The sequence below is a fragment of the Mesoplodon bidens genome, assembly GCF_964165515.1.
Source record: "Mesoplodon bidens genome assembly, chromosome: 3".
NCBI classification, from domain to species: Eukaryota; Metazoa; Chordata; class Mammalia; order Artiodactyla; family Ziphiidae; genus Mesoplodon; species Mesoplodon bidens.
In genome coordinates this window covers 60,112,375-60,130,381 of record NC_138178.1, presented here as the reverse complement: position 1 = coordinate 60,130,381, position 18,007 = coordinate 60,112,375, and positions in this window count along the sequence as shown.

The following is an 18,007-nucleotide window of genomic DNA, read 5'->3' as shown; positions in this document are numbered from 1 at the left end:
ACAGGCTCCGGACGCGCAGGCTCAGCAACCATGGCTCAGGGGCCCAGCCGCTCCGCGGCATGTGGGATCTTCCCGGACCAGGGCACGAACCCATGTCCCCTGCATCGGCAGGCTCTCAACCACTGCGCCATCAGGGAAGCTCTGTACATTAATTTTTAATAGCAGCATTAATAGCAACATTATTCATAATTGCCCCAAACTGGAAACTACTCAGATATTCTCCAATGAGTAAATGGATTAAAAAAAAAAACTGTGATACATCCATGAATGGAATGCTACTCACAAAAAAAAAAAAAAAAAAAAAAGGAATGGGCTATTGCTACAACACAACAACGTGCATGACTCTCAAATGCATCACGCTAGGTGAAAGAGGCCAGCCTCAAAAGATAATATACTGGGGCTTCCCTGGTGGTGCAGTGGTTGGGAGTCCGCCTGCTGATGCAGGGGACGCGGGTTCGTGCCCCGGTTCGGGAAGATCCCACATGCCGCGGAGCGGCTGGGCCCGTGAGCTATGGCCGTTGAGCCTGTGCGTCTGGAGTCTGTGCTCTGCGGTGGCAGGGGCCGCAACGGTGAGAGGCCCGCGTACAGAAAAAAAAAAAAAAAAAAGATAATATACTGCATGATGCACTTCATGTCACAGTCTGGAAAAGGCAAAAGTATAAGAACAGATGAGTGGTTGCCGTGGGGTGGGGACAGAAACTGACTACAAGGGGGCAGCATGAGGGAATTCTTTTGGGTGTAGGCATTGCTTGGTATCCTGTTTGTGGTGGTGATTACAAAAATCTGTGTATGTGTAAACCTCATAGGACTAAATAACAGCAAAAATGGAGTTTACTGTATGTAAATTTTAAAAAAGTAATGAAAATGATGCATGGTTTCAAGTGTCTATGCCAACTAATCCATCCTTATGAGTCCCGCAAACCTGAAGTGCTTAGTAAATAAACAAAGGCCAGTGTGGCTGGAGCTAAGGGCTGGGAGGAGATACAGTGAAGTCAGAGAGAAGGACAGGGCCAGCCCATGTAGAGCCATAGAAAGAGTTGGAAAGGAATCTGTTCTGGCTGCTAGGTGGAAAATGGATCTGTAACAGTGAATAATGGAAAAAGGGATTTTTCATTTAAAAAAAAAGGAAGATTAATTAAAGAGGAAAGTAATCATTCTTTGAGAAGAGAGTTCCAAATAATTGGAACATTGAACTGAGACTGAGGACTGGGTGGGACAAGAAAACAGTTTGCATTTTAAAATGTGGTTTTTTCCTGTAGTTAGAGAGAATTTCCATGTCTGGCTAACTCTGATGACAAAGGGTCAGGGCTCCTTCCAATGTGTTTTCTTGGCTTTCTGCCTCAGAATAAACAAACATGGTGTCTCCAAGCTTTCTTGAGGGTCCCAGGTACAGGGTGACCCGATCCAGACCACAGAAGCTTTATGGCCAGCTTACCGCTTGGGTCCTGTTGCTATAAACACACCACTCGGGGCAAGTTTGAACACCTCCTGGAACTTGTTTTTATGCCATCTCGACTCTTCATGGACAAGTGAGGCTCAACCATGGAGCACAGTGCATCATGGGAAGGGCTAGCACCTCTGGCCTCAGAAAACACTGGAAAATGAGGCTACTGAGGCCCATGAGTCACTACTTGAAATGCCTTCTCTTTTAACACAGAAAAGAGATGATACTGGAGCACCAACAGAGGTGTCTATTTGCTGGACTCTGGCTGGCAGCAGAAATGCCAACCCAAATGCCAACAAAATGGCTATACAGACCTTAATCCTGTGTGTGAGAGAGAGGTTTAAGCCTGAGCTCTGAGAATCACTGACTCCCTTTCTGCCACCCCAAGGTAGCCAATTCCCATTCAAAGGAGGCATTTCATCTGTTTCCTGGGTTGTTTCTGCACCTCTTTCCTGCCTTCATTCTCCTCTTCAAAGCCCTGGTCACCTTGGTCACAGGCGAATGTCTCCTCTTGAAATCACTTAGCATGAGGACCACAGCCAAGCTCTGTGGCTCAATTCCAAATTCCCTTTTAAATGGGACCATTGGATACACTTTGCCCACGCAATCCTAGTCTTTGTGTATACTGAAAACAAAGGGGAGACTCTGACTAAGGGATTTAATTCTCTGCCTACACAAACATTGGTAATTACTAAAAACAAAACAAGGCAAAAATAGACTTTAAAAAAACTGAAAATAAAAATTTCCTTTAATTAACACCAGAAGACCCAATGAAGGAGAATTGGTCAGTGAGTTCCCCGGAGCATCCAACGCATTGCCTTTCATGTGTTCATCAGCATCGATGTTAAAATGACCAGGACCAAGATGACACCTGGGAAAATAACAAACAAAAACAAGATGTGAACTGGGAGTCAGGAGAGGTGGGTCCATGGCATGGATCTCAGGTCAAATAACTGTAGCTTTGGAGATGTCAGTGAGCCTTGCCCCTCCTGGGGTCTCAGTTTCCTCAGGTGGAAAATAAAGGTCTACGACTTGGTCTATATCTCCAAAACCTCTTATACCTGGAACATTTCCATACTGCTTAAACTGTTCAATTTTTATTTTTGGTCTTAAATTTTTCACCTTCTATTTACCATATATGTCCTCATGTCTGCGGGAAGTCTCTACTGGAATGTCCTGCTATTACCCCAAACCAATTAAGTTAAAATCACATCTCTGGATCAGCCCTCTCAGTCAACCATCCTTCTCTCCCCCTTTATCTCAGTGATGAAGGAATTTATGGTACAACCTAAATGATAGGTTTCCTTCTTAAGCATCCCCTTCCTCCCTCTATATTTGGGAGAGAAGTAAGGGTTGTCTCCCTTCTCCCACGTCTGAGTTTCCCTGGCCTCTGTCCCTCTGAGTCCGGCTCTCTTCCTGGTGACTCTGAGTTCTGTGTGGGTCACAACTCAGGTCAACACTGGGCAGGCGCCCCCAGCATCCTGCTGCTTCCTGAATAACGGCCTACGTGCAGGGGAAGGCAGATGAATGCGTCTCTTTTCTCTTCACAATGTTATCACACAAACAGGAATAAATAAGTGTTTCAGGCTTTCCTAAAGGTTGGAAATACTAAAGTTACAACAACAAGAGAGACAATTTTAAGCGGCCATCAATACCACTTTCTTGGAAAAGAATCCAAGAAATTAAATGTCTCATAGGGGGAAACTCTTTCCATGCGGGCTCTCCAGAACCCAAGTTTGCTCCCCTGATCTTATATCTGCCTTCCTTTCGAAGAGACAGCCTCCCTCTGCAAACCTCCCCACGCTGGGGTATGCATCCCTTCCCATGTTTAAGAAATACCACCTCCCACCTGTAGGGACTGGTCTGTCACACAAGGATGTCCACCCCAAACCAACTCCCCAGGAGTTCATTTAAGCCAAGACTTAGTTATTCCATCCAGAATGGCTCAGCCAAATCGTCCAAGCTGTACATGGGCTCTGCAAGTCCTCCAGAGCCAGGTAAGCTGTGGGGTATGTGGGAACCCCATACCTGGTCCTATGTAAGGTCTTCCACCAAAACGTGGCCTGAAAATGGACCTCCTTACCCTCCATCAGTGAACGACAGCAGTACGTTAAATCTCCTATTATGAGAGTGAATTTGTCTATTTTTTCCTCGTAGCTCTGTTGCTCTATGTAAGTTGAAGTTAAGTGCATACAAATTTAAAACTTCCTGGTAAATTGGACTTGTTGATATGAAGTGCCCTTGTTTATTTCCAGTAATGCTTTTGCTTTCAAGTCTACTGTATCTGTTATTATATAATTTCCTTTGGGTTTATATTTGCACAGTATATTTTTTCAAATTCTTTTACTTTCAACCTTTTTGTACCATTATGTTTTATTTTTTAATAAATTTTTAAAAATTAAAAAGAAAAGAAAAAAGAAAATGGACCTCTTTATTTTTCAAATACCCGTGGACTAAGAGTTGGTGCACACACACACCCCTCCCAATGACAAACATTAATTCACAGGATAGCACAGAGTAACTTTAGACCCATAAGGAGAAAAGAAAAACTTGTTTTCCCCTAACTTCCTGTACTTTGCAAGGCTGCCCCCTTGAAATTTTACTTTACATTCTTTTGGGGACCAGAATATGCTTCTATGCTCAACTCTTCCCCCACCCATTCTTCTTTCAAATTGTACTCCCTTAGTCTGGCCAAGAATAAGAAAAGGGGCCTATTGGTCATATACCTTTTAATAGTAGCTTGTGGAGCTTCTCAAAGATCGCCCCTAGAAACTTGGGAAATATTCCTTGTAACATGAGAGACAGATGAAACTCTTAGATGATGGAGCCCTGCTGCTCCCAATTCCTCTCTGAGTTGGGGGCAATGAGGAAGGCATGTGTATGTAAGGGAGAAATTCTCCCAGTTATAATAGCAATAAAAAGGGTGATGCCTGACCCGTGCTTACCAATTTTTATAGCATCTCTCAATCCTGACTGCACATTAGAATCACCTGGAGAGCTTTAAAAATACCAATGCCTCACCTCTGAGCTATTAAATCAGCATCTCTGGGAATGAGATCCGGGTATCACTGTTTGTCAAAGCCTGTAGGTGATTCTGATGTGCAGCAGGGCTGAGAACCACTGATGTGTAGGGATGGGAAATTATCAGAGCTGGAAAAGGTCACGTTTTGTTGTGCCTGAAATGAATTCTGCAGCCCCAGGCAGCCTTGTTCCATCAGGCTCCTTTCGGCATCCAAGATTCTCAGTGAAATTTCGAATAGAGTGGCGAGTGAGATACCGGGTTCCTACGATGCAGCTGTTACGGAGGGCCTGGAATGACTGTTATCATCCACCCCAGTGGAAGTTTCCCACCACATATGCAGACTCTTATTTTTAATGTAAAGAGATGACTGCAGTTACCATACAGCGCCTCATAGAGAGTGGACTCTCAACAAATACAGTACTTGTTGAAATAACTCGTTATTTCAACAGAGCATAAATGGGCAGTTACCCTCTCCTACCACGAGATGGCGACCTACGAAAGATCACTGTAGAACAATGTTTCAACTCTGCCAAAACAGAAAGGGATGAATAGCAGAACGTAGAGATAAAAAACGGAGCATAGGTGTGGGTATATGGGTGTGTGGGAGGGAGGGGGGCGGTGGCTTTTGTTTTTGGTTCTTTATCCTTTTAGGTAAGCGGATCAACAAAATTCAAGGTGGTTTAAAAAAGGTGAGAGCGCAATGAATTCACAGGACTCATCTCTCTCCTAAGAGGCTGAACTCCTTGCTTGACATCTGTGTGCTCGTGGCATCTCGGGAGGGTAGGCCAGGGCTGAGCACTAAGCTACTTTATGTATAAGGTCAGTAAGTGGCCCCAGTTCGGTTGCTCTGCCAATAAATCCTTTTCCAGGAAACATGTTTCTAAGTCACCCTGGTCCCTAGCTCTCCTCACCCACCCACCTGGGGAGTTTCAGGGAAACAACTAATCTGCGGAAACAGATACAATCAGTTATACATCAATTAATACAACCTCTGGACAAGCGCCTTTTAATCAAGCTGGCCTTGGCACCAGGGAAGGTTGGTGGGATTTCTTGTCTACATGCTGGTCCTCGGAGAGGCAGTGGAGTGGCATCTCATGAGCAGTGTTTGATTGACAGGCTGAGATCTAGGTCCTAGTGTTTAAAGAGCAGGTATACCCCAGGAGACGGGCGGCTCCACCCTGCCTTGGCTGTGTGCTGCCTCCTGGGACACTGGGCTCCAGGCAATCAATCACTGCCAGAGAGGCAGGGCTCCCTACCTGGCCATCTGCTCCGGTAGTACCCACGCTGTCCATAAAGCCAGTCACTTGACCCTGGAGGGGAGAGGAGGCAGACAGCACACGGGGATGGCCTGCTGACCACTAAAATCTTTGTACTGCTGGATGGCCTCTACTGCTGGATACTGCTGAAGAGGAAATGGTAAATGCACAGTCTTCAGGGCATTGGGGCCATCCTTTGACATGTCTCTAGAAAGTATCCTGTCCCTTCCCTGCGATGGCTATTCCAGATCTTCACCACTACTCTCTAATTCCACCCTTACTTCAACTCCCCTGTCAGTAGATGGCTTTGCCTCCTGGTTCCCAGAGAAAATTGAGATCGTGCAGCATGAAATTCCTCAACTTCCAGCTTCCGTCCTACAGATGTGTTTATGTATGCACACCTACATCCCCCCACCGACATCGGAGAGCAGAGGTGTCCCGCTCGTATGGAGACCAGAATCTCTTCACCTGTGTCCTGATTCCAGAGCCTTCGACCCCTCCCGTTCTCTGGGTCTTTGCTCCACCAACTTTCATGTCTCTCTGTCTTTCTGGCTCTTTCCATGTGCAAGCTCCCCCATCATCAAAAAATGAAACAGAACAAAACCAAACCTGTAGTAGCCCATCCTCCAGCCAGTCTCCATTCCCTCACACCTAAGTGCTCAGCTTCAGACATGGGGCAGGTGTAGAGACACAGCCGGGTGAGCGAGGAGGGGAAGCCCCTTCCCCTCTTCTCCCCACCCTACCAGTGGTCTGTTACCACTCAGCAGTGGAGCAGTGAAAGTAGACGCAGGACCCCAGCAGCAGCACTGCTGTGCAAAAGTGGCAGTGACCTTGAGGCTCAGCTGCTGACATCCGAGCTGGCATCAGAAGCTTCTGCAGGCTGCCGAGACCATGCGCAGTGAGCCCCTGTCCTAGGTTGCCCTGGGCCTCACCTCCCTCCAAATCGTGCCATCTGTCTCCAAGGCCACGGCCAGAGTGGACACAAGCCAGGCAAGAAGCCTGTCCTGTCTGAGGATCAGATGGAGGCAGGAGCGGCAGCAGAAATAGCACTGAGGAGTGGACATGCTCCGGGCCGAGGTCAGAGTGGGCAGCCAATGGGCACGTGCAGCCTGTGGAGGAAACATTGCAAGGGGGTACTTGGACTAATGTTCATGTCACCCTCCATGTTCAAAGAGCAGAGAACCCCCATGCTCAGAGTCCAGTCTGGGAAGTCTTCCAGACAGGCCTCGGTGTCACAGTCACGCCCCTCCCTCGGGCTGAGTATGTCCCTCTCTTGCAGATGCTGTTGCTGAGCACTGACTCAAAGGCCTCCTGGTTGCCGACTCTTCAATTGTCCCAATCATTACAACAAAAACAGCATTGTCTGAGCTCATCCTATGTGCCCAGCAATATGCTAAATATTCTGCATACCTTATCTCAGTTCATTTAATTATCCCCAACTCCATGAAGTTTTATTATCTCCATCTCACACAAGAGGACACTAAGACTTAAAGAAGTCATCACCCAAGTTTATGTACGGAACTAGTGAGCGATGAAGCCAGAATTTGAGCCCCAGTCTGTTTGACTCCATGCCCTCTTGATTCTACGGCCCAAATGGCTGTTACAAGTATGAGTTTGTTCCAACAACTCAGGGGCAAGAAGAGTCATATGCTAATTGGCAAGGTCTCACTGGCCAGGGTCAGCAAGAGGGCTGATACCAGCCCTGGTCTTAGCCCATTTTCTCTAAAAAACAAGAGGCAAAGCTTATATTGTAAAGCTTTATGGGGAGGGGAGTTAATCCCATGGCTGAGACTGAGAGAAAGAGGAAGTGGGGCAGACAAAGAGCAGAATAAATGCAAAGTGGTCCATTATTGAGCTGGCTGTGGCACCACAGGAATTAAAAGGATGGTTCAGCCATGCTGGATGTTTCCAGGAGACCACATGAAACCACGGCACTGTGGAACGGTCTGTTGGGGAGAAGAGTTAGGAATCTCTCGGTTGCTTCCTCCCTGTTGTGGGTCTCTCTCTGGTCAAAATTCACCCTGTGGGGCATTAACTCTCTTGTACTTACGGGTTGTGTAGCTGGGCCCTCTGGACAGCTATGGGGCCAAATTCAGTGGGTCCAGGTCAGGGTGGACATGGGTCCGGGGGCTGTTTCAGCTCCTCCCATCACAGCGGACATAATAAAGGTCATGCCCAAACCCAGGTCTCACTCCACGGTGGCTGAGGCAGCCTGCTCTGTTAGGAGGTGGGTGACAGCCTCAGTAGGGCCTCTCCATTGAGCAGGGCCAGGAAAAGAGCTTGGTGGGAGGCCAGTGGGCTCAAGCACATTCGCTTTCCATTTCCTTTAATACTAAGTCCAGGTTCCTTAGCATGGCATCCAAGACCCTCCACGGGGAGGCCTTAGCCGATTTTTCCAAGCTAGCCCACTGCACCTCCATTCACACCCCTGTTCAGGGCCACCATCAGCCCATGATGCGCCTACATATGAATGAGAAAAAGGTACCACTCTGGGTGGTCACAGCCCTATGGCTCTGGCTTTGGCTGGCAGAACGACGTCTGAGTGTAAATTAGAAAAGCAAAACACTCTTTTCCTAGTCACAGCTCACCCCAAAGTGTACAGCTGGATTTTAATGTGCCTTTTAGCCACCATGCATGGAGGCTTGGCCAATCACATTAAATCCCAGATGAGGAAACAGGCCTACAGAGGCAGAGGCCCTTGCCCAGAGTCACAGAGACCCAGACACGGGGCTCAGTTTCCAACCTGAATTCAGCTGCTGCCTCCTACTTCACCCCAAGGCCCAGTGGGCAGCTTTGAGATTACTCCTCCCCAGCCCACTTAGAAATAATTCTTTTGTGGAATTTCCCAGGTGTGTCTGGCATTGATCCCATGTCTGGCCTGTTCTAGTGCCCACAGCTATGAGAAAAGGGCTGTACCCCGGCTTTCTCTCCCCCCACCCCACCCCATGACCTCCAGAGAATCAGCCCCTGGGGCCTGTGCTAATGACCTCATGGAGGACTACTGCCTGCTGACTTCCTGTTTTTATATTCTTTCCTCCTCTGCTTGTTTTTTCTACTTTGTTGTTCTTTGATCATTTTTAGTTCTCCTCCCCTAGCCCATCCTGCAAAAATGAAACTTTATTTTCTGTGATTATTTTAAATCCATGTTTAGCCAAGGAGATGTTATACTTCTCTTTTTTTTCCATTTGGGGAATTGGAGTCGAGGGTACTTTCTCCCCACTCTGTTTCTCCCTCCTCATTCCCCATGGTTTATTTCCCAAATGATAGTCTTCAGGTTCCACAGCTCAGGAGACGCAAATTCAAAAGCTCTGTCTGCAAGTACCATGTGAATTCAGGATTCTGTCTCTACCAGAGATCTCCCCTCTATTGGACGCTGTAGTAGGCAGAAGGGACGAGATCTGCCAGCTTCCCCACTGTGATATTCGCAGCTCCAGGAAACAAAAGACAGAGCCCCTGCTTCAAAACCACACGGACTCTCCATTTCTTCCAAGATCAAGTACAAATTCCTTAGCATGCATCAGAGAGCCTCCAAAGGGTGGGTGGCCCAGGGTAGCTTTCCACCCTAGTTCACTGTTACTCCATCAGCTTTTCCTTCCCTCCACCCTATTTCCTCTATTCCAACCACGCTAATCTTCTTATCTTTCCTGGAAACACAGTGCTCCTTCCTACCTCCCTACTTTCACACCTGCTGTTCCTCTGCCTGGAATCTGTTCCCTTTCTTCCTTGGGAACTCTTATTCACCCTTCAAAGCCTAACTCAAATGTCACTTTCTCAAGGCTGCCTTAACCAAGTCCTCCAAGCTGAATTTGTTACCCCTTCCTCTGTGTTCCTTTGGCTCTTTTTTCCCAAGAGTAAGTATAAATGTATTATAAGAGTAAATATAAATTTCCACAACTTCATTTATATGCTCTCTTTGGTGGTATTTGATTCATTTGAGCATTGCCTTTTTTTATTGTTCTAGTTTCCTCCTCTCCTTCATTGAATTAGTCCTGTGTATTTATTTGCTTATAAGTCTCTGAGATAAATGTTACTCTTTCTCCTATTCTGTGTGTGCACATGAATGTGTGTGTGTGTGTGTGTGTGTGTGTGTGTGTAGTATGTATGAACGTTTTGCTAATTATAGTGTTGAAATATGATTTATGCCAAAGGGCCTGTGGGGCAAGGCCCCTGTGAGAAGGTGTGAACTGAAAAGGTTGGTCACTCACAACGTTGATCTCTCACAGGAGACTGTGGCCCATTGAATGGGAAGCCAGAACCTGGGGCAGGTGGGAAAAGAAATGCTTGTGTCTTCAGGGCAGTGCTTATCAAAACAGAGCTTGTGAATCAACCATATCAGAATCACCTGGGAAAAGAGGTCGGGAGATGGGACTTGTTAAATATTCAGACTCTGGAGCCCAAATTCAAGCTTTTTGAATCCAACTCTCTGGGGGTATTTCCCAGGAATCTGCATTTTAATAAACTACCGGGAGGTTTTTTTGCACCAGCGTTTGAGAACCACTGACCCGGGTGCTTTGGGAGCTGGAGTTCATGCCACTGAAACTGTGCTTGTCAAGGTCGCTAGTTGTCACACCTCCTGAATGTCCGATCTACTGGCTGCTTTCAGGCCTCTTCATATGCTCCCTGCTGGCTTGGGACTCAGGGGAGCATTGCCTCTTTTATGAAACTCTTCACTCCCTCACGCTCTATGATGCCCCCTGTTCCTGGTTCATATCCTAACTCTTTAATCATTTTTTCCCATACTCCCCACCAGGCTCGTCTTTCTCCAAATGCCCCCTCACTCTTGGGGCCTCTCCCAGGTACTGACCTCAGCCCTGTCCTTGACATTCCACACCACACCTATGGCTTCCACCACTGCTTGTGGACGCTGATGGTGTCTAAGTTCATGTTTCCAGCACAGACGCTCTCCTTGGCCTCTGTCCTGTACACACACCTCCCTACGGGAGCCTCCACTGGGATGGTCCCAGGCCTCCTAAATTGCACATTTCTAAAACTTCTCTGTGTATCTTCCTCCGATATTTCCTGTCTTTGTGGACACTGAACTGGTCACCTGAGGGTCATCCTACCCCTGACACTTACTAGCTGTGTCACCTTGGACAAGTTACTTATTTTTCTGTGCCTCCACCTCCTCACCTGAAATATGGACATCATGACAGCTCCTGTCTTTCTGGATTGTGAGTATTAAGTGAATTCGTGAATATAAAGGGCTTAGAATAGTACCTGGCATGGTTCATGTGCTCAATAAACAACGGCCATTAATAATAATAATGATGACACTAATAATACTTAGTAGTTAACCATCATTTTTATTACCCTGGTCTCCTCACTACCTGCCCACTAGGCAGTCACCCACCATTTTCTCTCTTTAACACCCTCTTCCTCTGATATCTGCCCCATCTTCCCTATCACCTCCGCTCAGTCTTGGTCAGAGTATCTTCATGTCTTCCCTGGACTTGTCTAAGACTGGTCTCCCACCTGGATTCCTGTCTCCTTTCTCACCTTTGTGACTCCTTGGAGGGCCCATGCCTTGTTCCTCTTTGTGTCTCCCAGCGCCTGAGTGTATATTAAGTATTTACAGAATTAATCGGTGAAACGATGGATGGATGGTTGGTTGGATGGATGGATGGATGGATGGATGGATGGATGGTTGGATGGACAGACAAAATCAATGCATTACATAGAAATCTTTGAAGGGGCAAGATGCCTTATAAATCAAGTTGGCCATGGATAGTTAGGAACTTGGGAAAACAAACTCTAATTAAGGTTGAATCCCCAGAAGGTGCTTCTGAATAGAAAAGGAGCAATGGCTTCGTCAATTATATTAACTTGTCTGGGGAAGCATGTCTCTCAGAAGGAATGGGATCTGCAGAGATGTTGCAAGAGGAAATCAATGTCTACAAGTGGCCAGTGTGCCTCCAGTTATTCTCAAGGGAGACAGGCACTGGACCTGAGGGTCTGAGGTTTTCCCACTGCTGGGGAGAGGGCACTGTTGTCAGACAGAGATATTTTATCCGCCTTTCCTGACTCATGTGAAATATTAGCTCTGAACCTTCCCACTTCCTTTCCTCTCATTCCATCCTCTTCATGGGACTGAGCCTTTTTGATGACTAATTTAGTCTGGGGAGCAGATAAGCTTTGTTGTACCCTTGGAATGTCCTCACATTTTATTTTGCTGTCAGTACCCCATGAATGTGGTTCTTGTAGATCTCTTCCCAAGAGCCCAGTCAGCTCCAGATGCACTAGCAAGACTGAGTTTCTGGGCCTATGAAGCTGATGAAGAGATCTGTGGCCATAATAAAGCCACTTGTGACTGCCCCAGGGAAACCTGGGTCACCAGCTGGAGTCCCACGTTGTGGGGTTCCTTAGTCACAGAACTGTGTTCGCTGGTGATGTCAATAATATCTGGTTGAGTTCATCACTGTTCCAGGGAGATGTTACCTAATTCATTGGAAAATCCCCTTTCCAAGTTAAACTTAACATGTAACTTTGGTTATCCTGCTTTCGTTATTCATTGATCTCTGATTGATAATATGGAACAAGGATGGCAAATCTAACCAGATGTATTACCACTATTCCCGCCCATGTTCTCTGTACACGTTACTGGAATCTTGGCTTTCTTTTCCGTTAAGTTGTCCTCAAATTCTTCTCAACACAGCCTTCCAGGAAACACTACGAATCAATAAAGTTAATAGATGAGATGTAACCTATTTATCATTCCTAATCTAAAGGTCTCTCTCTCTCTCTCTCTCTCTCTCTCTCTCTCTCTCTCTATATATATATATATATATATATATATATATATATATTTATTTATTTATTTATTTACTTTTTTTGCGGTACGTGGGCCTCTCACTGTTGTGGCCTCTCCCGTTGCGGAGCACAGGCTCCGGACGCACAGGCTCAGCAGCCATAGCTCACAGACCCAGCCGCTCTGCGGCATGTGGGATCTTCCTGGACTGGGGCACGAACCCGTGTCCCCTGCATCGGCAGGCGGACTCTCAACCACTGTGCCACCAGGGAAGCCCGTGTCTATATGTTTTTTTTACAAAGAAGTAGTATCTCAATTATCTGTTACTGTATAACATGCCAACACTAAAATTCAGTGGCTTAAAACTACGGTTATATTTTCTTATGATTCTATGGGTCAGCAACTTGGGCTGAGCTCACCTGGGCAAGCATTCTGCTGACTTTGGCTGCAGCCATCTGGTGGCTTGATAGGGAATGGAGGGTCTAAAACGGCCTCATTCACATGAATGGTAGTTGGAGCTGGCTGTTGACTGGCCATGCGTCTCCAGCAGCCTGGCACAGGCTACTTCATATGGTGTGCATGTTCTGATGTGTTTTTCAAGCCCCTGTTTGTATCATGTTTGCTAAGGTCCTGTCGGTGCCAAAGTAAATCATGTGGCCAAGCCCAGAGTCAATGTAGAAGAGCCTACACAAGCACATGGATTCAGAGAGGAATGATTCATTGGGGGCCATTTCTGTAACCATATACACCAGACTGGTTGGTACTTCATTGATCAGAAACTTACTGAGTGCCAGATACTGTGCTTGGCACAGAGTATAAAGTGACAAAGAAATTGGGAAGAACTTTGAAGACTGGAAAGGCTCTGAGTAGGTGCAAAGAGGGAAGAATTCAAATGGCTATTTGAATCATGGTGGATGAAATAATCTCTGCACCTGCGTGTGTGTACATGTTAGAAGGATGAGGAGGGTTGAATTGTTTAGATAATTTCTTCTATTCCCCATCTTGTGTGGTTTTGTGCAGCCTTGGTTGGATGAGTAACTTTATTGTTGTCCATTATGATATGTCCCTTAAAGATTTTCTTCAGACTCTAAAACATTCAAAACAATCACATAAGTGTGTTCTTTATGACCACAAAGAGCTACTTGAGACTTTGTTTTTCCCCTAGAAACCTGGCCAAGTCTTAGACTGAGGCCCATGCTTGCTAACTCTGATACTTCCTCCCTCCCCACATTCCTGCCACCCACAGCTGCTCCGGTCTAGAGGGAAAGTTCAGAGGCCAAATACTTATGGTCCAAACAGCTCTCCAGCGGTGATGGCAAAGAGACAACTGCACTTACGAAAACAAACAATCATTCCCTCCGTTTATATAGCTCTTGAGCCTTCTTTCCAATGCATGTTCACATCCTTTCTCTCATTAGGTCATCCCCAAGACCCTTTGAGGTGGGCAGGGCAGATAACAGATGGGGAAGCTGAGGCCCAGAGAGGGCAAGTGACTTTCTCAGTGAGTGACAAGGCTGAAAGTATAGCTCCAGTTTTCCAATTCTAGATCTTGGCGTGTCCGATACTCACACAGACACGACCTGAGCTGCGTGCTCCTTCCAGGTCTCGGAAGTCTGCTTTAAAACCCTGCTGGGGTTTTCTACTCCACATCTTACAGTTCCACTAATAGCCATTTTAAACTTGCTTTACTTTGCATTCCCATGGAAAGAATGAGGGGAAATATCAAACATTTCCCTGTGTGCCAGCTTCTAAATCTTTTGTTGCCAGAAGATAGTGGATTCTCTTTGAAATTCCAATTTCCGGGACATAAATGATCCAGCCAGCATCCTCCTGATGGAAAAACAGAGGCCTGGAGCCAATTGCTCTGTGAGTACCCACCCTACCTCCTCAAAGCAAAATGTGATACAGGAGAAAATTTTAAATGAACATCAAGAGAAGGCTTGGAGAGGATAAGCCACCACCTAAGAGGAGAAAACAATTTGAGGAAGTCAAGTGTACAGGTGATAGGAGACAACTTGCCTCCAAGCTGTGAGGAGGCTTCGGGTGCCATGCAGCCCTGCTTTTACAACCCCTCCTTCCCCCTCAGCTCATCTTCCTTGAGAGAGCTGGTTTTCTGTGTCTCCATCGTGGAGTACAGGAACCCTTCAGAAAGCCGGAACTGGAGCAAACATGATGATTTTCATAGAGAAGGTCGGGGAGGGTGAGAAATGGTGGTGCCACGGCTTCCCACATTCCTTCCTCAGAGAGGACATGGTGATCTTTCTGGTTGAGAATGGGAGGGGCTTAGAGCTCTTTTCAGTATAACCCTTGATTAGGCTGCCATGCTGGATGAAATCTCCCTGCCAACTCTGTAGTCCCCGGTGACCCAAAGGCATTGCAGAAAGGAGGAAGAAGTGGGGATATCCAAGTATGTGTGAGGCAAACATTCCTCGCTCCTAGGGGCCCCCACGTGCTAGGTTTTAAATACAGGGGGCATGGCCAACTAGAAACGAGAGCTTGTTGCTACAGGAGAGGTGCCTGAAGGACTTTGACACCCCTGCATCAGAACATCAAAGTTTGCCTTGGAGTCTTTCCATGGCATTAGTGCAGGATCAATACTCATCTATAAGATTCAGAAAACACAAAAGATTGTCAGAAGTCACAAAAGGAATGCTCTAAACCATGTTACTAAACACATTTTATCAAATGAGGGAGGAAAACAGCGGAGCAGCTAAAGCAGAAAGGGACACTAGAACTCATCTGGTCTGGTGCCCCTGGTTAATTGATGAGGAAACAGGACCAGAGTAGGAAAGCAACTTCTTCAAAGCCACACAGCACTGGCAGAGCTGGAGCCCCGTCTGCTCGCTCCCAGGCTAACCCTCTGTGACTCACTGCATGCCCTCTCCTTTCTTCTACACGCCCCCCATGTATTCCTCTATTGCCTGACCCAGCACCCCTTCCCTACCCAGCCACTTCCTTCCTCAGTGGGGAAGATCATTCGTTTACAGATTTAGTCACTAGGTGGCTCAGTTTAAATTGTACTAGGAAGGTGGGGTGGGGGGATGGATGGGAGGAATCTTACCCTGCTTTCTAACAAATATGACAATTTGTTTTTCTGTTCTGAGGCCTTCGAATTGTCCTCCACATACCTTCAGGGCAGAGACGTTAAGTGAGAAGTAGCCACTGTGTAATAGGCAAGGAAATTCCTATAAAACTTCAAAAAACATTTATATCCCAATTCATCCTGCCGGTGGCCAGCATGAGAGAAAGAAGGTATGGAGATGCAACATCCAAGGAGGTAAATACTGACAGGGCTGATACATGTAGTACACATCCCAAGAGTACCCCAGACCTGGGTCTCTAGGAGATGAGTAACTGCCATAGATGACTCTGAATTCAGAGCCTTTGCTTTTACAAGAAGTTGTAGTACATTTGTATCCCCCATTTGCACAGTTGGCCCCCATCCTCTGACACCAACTGTCAGAGGAATCTGGTGAGTCCCTTCCTCATCTCATACAGTGCAAAGAGCTGGTAGGCCTGGGCTCTGGTCCTGGGCTGTCTGTTCTGCCACCCCACCACCTTTTATTCTTTCTGTAGTACTTCTGGCCAGTCTCTGGATTTCATTTTCCTAACATATGGAAATCAAGAAGCTGCAAGCAATTTGACTTCTGGGAATGGATTCCAAAAAAGCATTAAGAATTTATGCAAATATTTAGCTGCATGAATGTTCGTTACAACACTGTTATTAATAGAGAAAAAGTTGGAATAACCTAAGTGTTTAGCAACGGGGGACTGGTTAAATAAACTTAGTACTTCAGGTAATAGAAATGTATGCAGGCATTAAAATGATGTTGAGAAATGTATCTACAGCCACAGAAAATGTTAGGTAAAAGACGGGGGAAAAAAAAATCACAAAAACAGTATAGAGAGGATGAACCCATTTTTGCTTTAAAAAGATACATTTGTGTGTGTATATATAATTATATTATACATAATATATATAGTACCTTATATATTATATATAGTACAATATATATTTCTTATATATAATAACATATATACATATATATATTTCCTGAGGAGGGTATTCTAATTATCAAACATGGTGTTAATGGTGTAAAATGTTATACAAATTGTAAAAAAAAATCTTTATTTATCTGGGGGATATTTTACTTATCTAACATGGTGTTATTGGTGATTGTTAAAAGTAGGTGAGATTATGGATATTTTACCATTTCTTCTTTTCACTTGTCTATATTTTCTAACTTTTCTCTAATGAGCAGTGGTGTTTTGAAAAAGAAAGCAATAAAAAAAATTGTATTTTGACAAAAAAGGGGGCTTGACTATGATTACTGAAGTTCAATCATGCTCAAGAATTCTGTAAAGAAGACACACTCCCTATAGAACAGTGGTGGGATGGGGAGAGGGCAGGATGCCACACCCTGGCTCCCAGCTGAGGAAGCCACCACCTCCTTGACTCTGGCCTGTGTGCTCCACATAGATATCCTCTCCGCCCAGCTCATGCTCCATCCTGCAGTTACTCATCCCTAGTTTTCCGGCCTTATTTTGACTTACTCTTCAGATTTCATTTAAAAGGAATCTCTGTTTAACCACAGCAGCCACAGGAAGAATCCTACTAAACCTTCATTGTAACTAAGTTCCAGCAGACAGATGACTTAAATAAGCTACACAGGGCTCAGAGGAAGCCCCCAAATCCCCAACTGCTGGAGCAGTTGTTACTGGTGGGCCTGATCAGCAGGTGGGCAAACTCCATTTTAAACACACACACACACACACACACACACACACTCTCGCCCTCTACATCCACAAAACCCAGGCATCAGTTGACGACATGCGCCCTCCTCTGCTTGAATTCCCAGGGTGGACTGGTCACCAGGTCTGGCTCCTGACATGCCCCCATCTCTACTCCACTGGTTGAAAGGAAGCCCCTGTGGTACCAGGGACACTTGTAGCCTTGGATCCAGAGTGACAGAGAGCTGTGGGTACACTATTCCATCTCACAGGGCGCTCTGACATTTTCCCTGCATTTGTCTCGCCTGAATGCTGATTGTCTTTTCTGTTTATCTTTTCCCTCAGGCCCACCCAAGGGGAGCTCTCCTATCCCTCTTGGCATGCTTTGAGAAATGTGCATGGGTTCAACATTCACTTGGCTGGCCCCTTGGGAATGCCTTGATGTGCTGTCATTTTTCCTTTTATGTTTAAGATCCCCTGGGGTCCCCTTGGCTGTTGTGGGCTGGTTACACTTGGCTCAAGCCTGGACTCCACTGTGTGTGACCAGAGGCAGTGTAGCAGGGTAGGGCTGGTGGGAAATGGGGGTGGGGGCCTTTCCAGATCTTTAAATATAATGTAATAACATCACGCTTACGAGGCGGACAGAAATATGTTAGAGGAAGCAAGATTGTGAGCCAGATGGAGAAAAGCAGCTCCCGCTACCCTGCCCACCAGTGGTGGAAGCTCTGCTGTCCCCAACCCTGCCATTAGGCGTGCTCCTGCCAGCTTAGCTCTTGACCAGCCCCCCAGCCCCCGACCTGTGACAACAA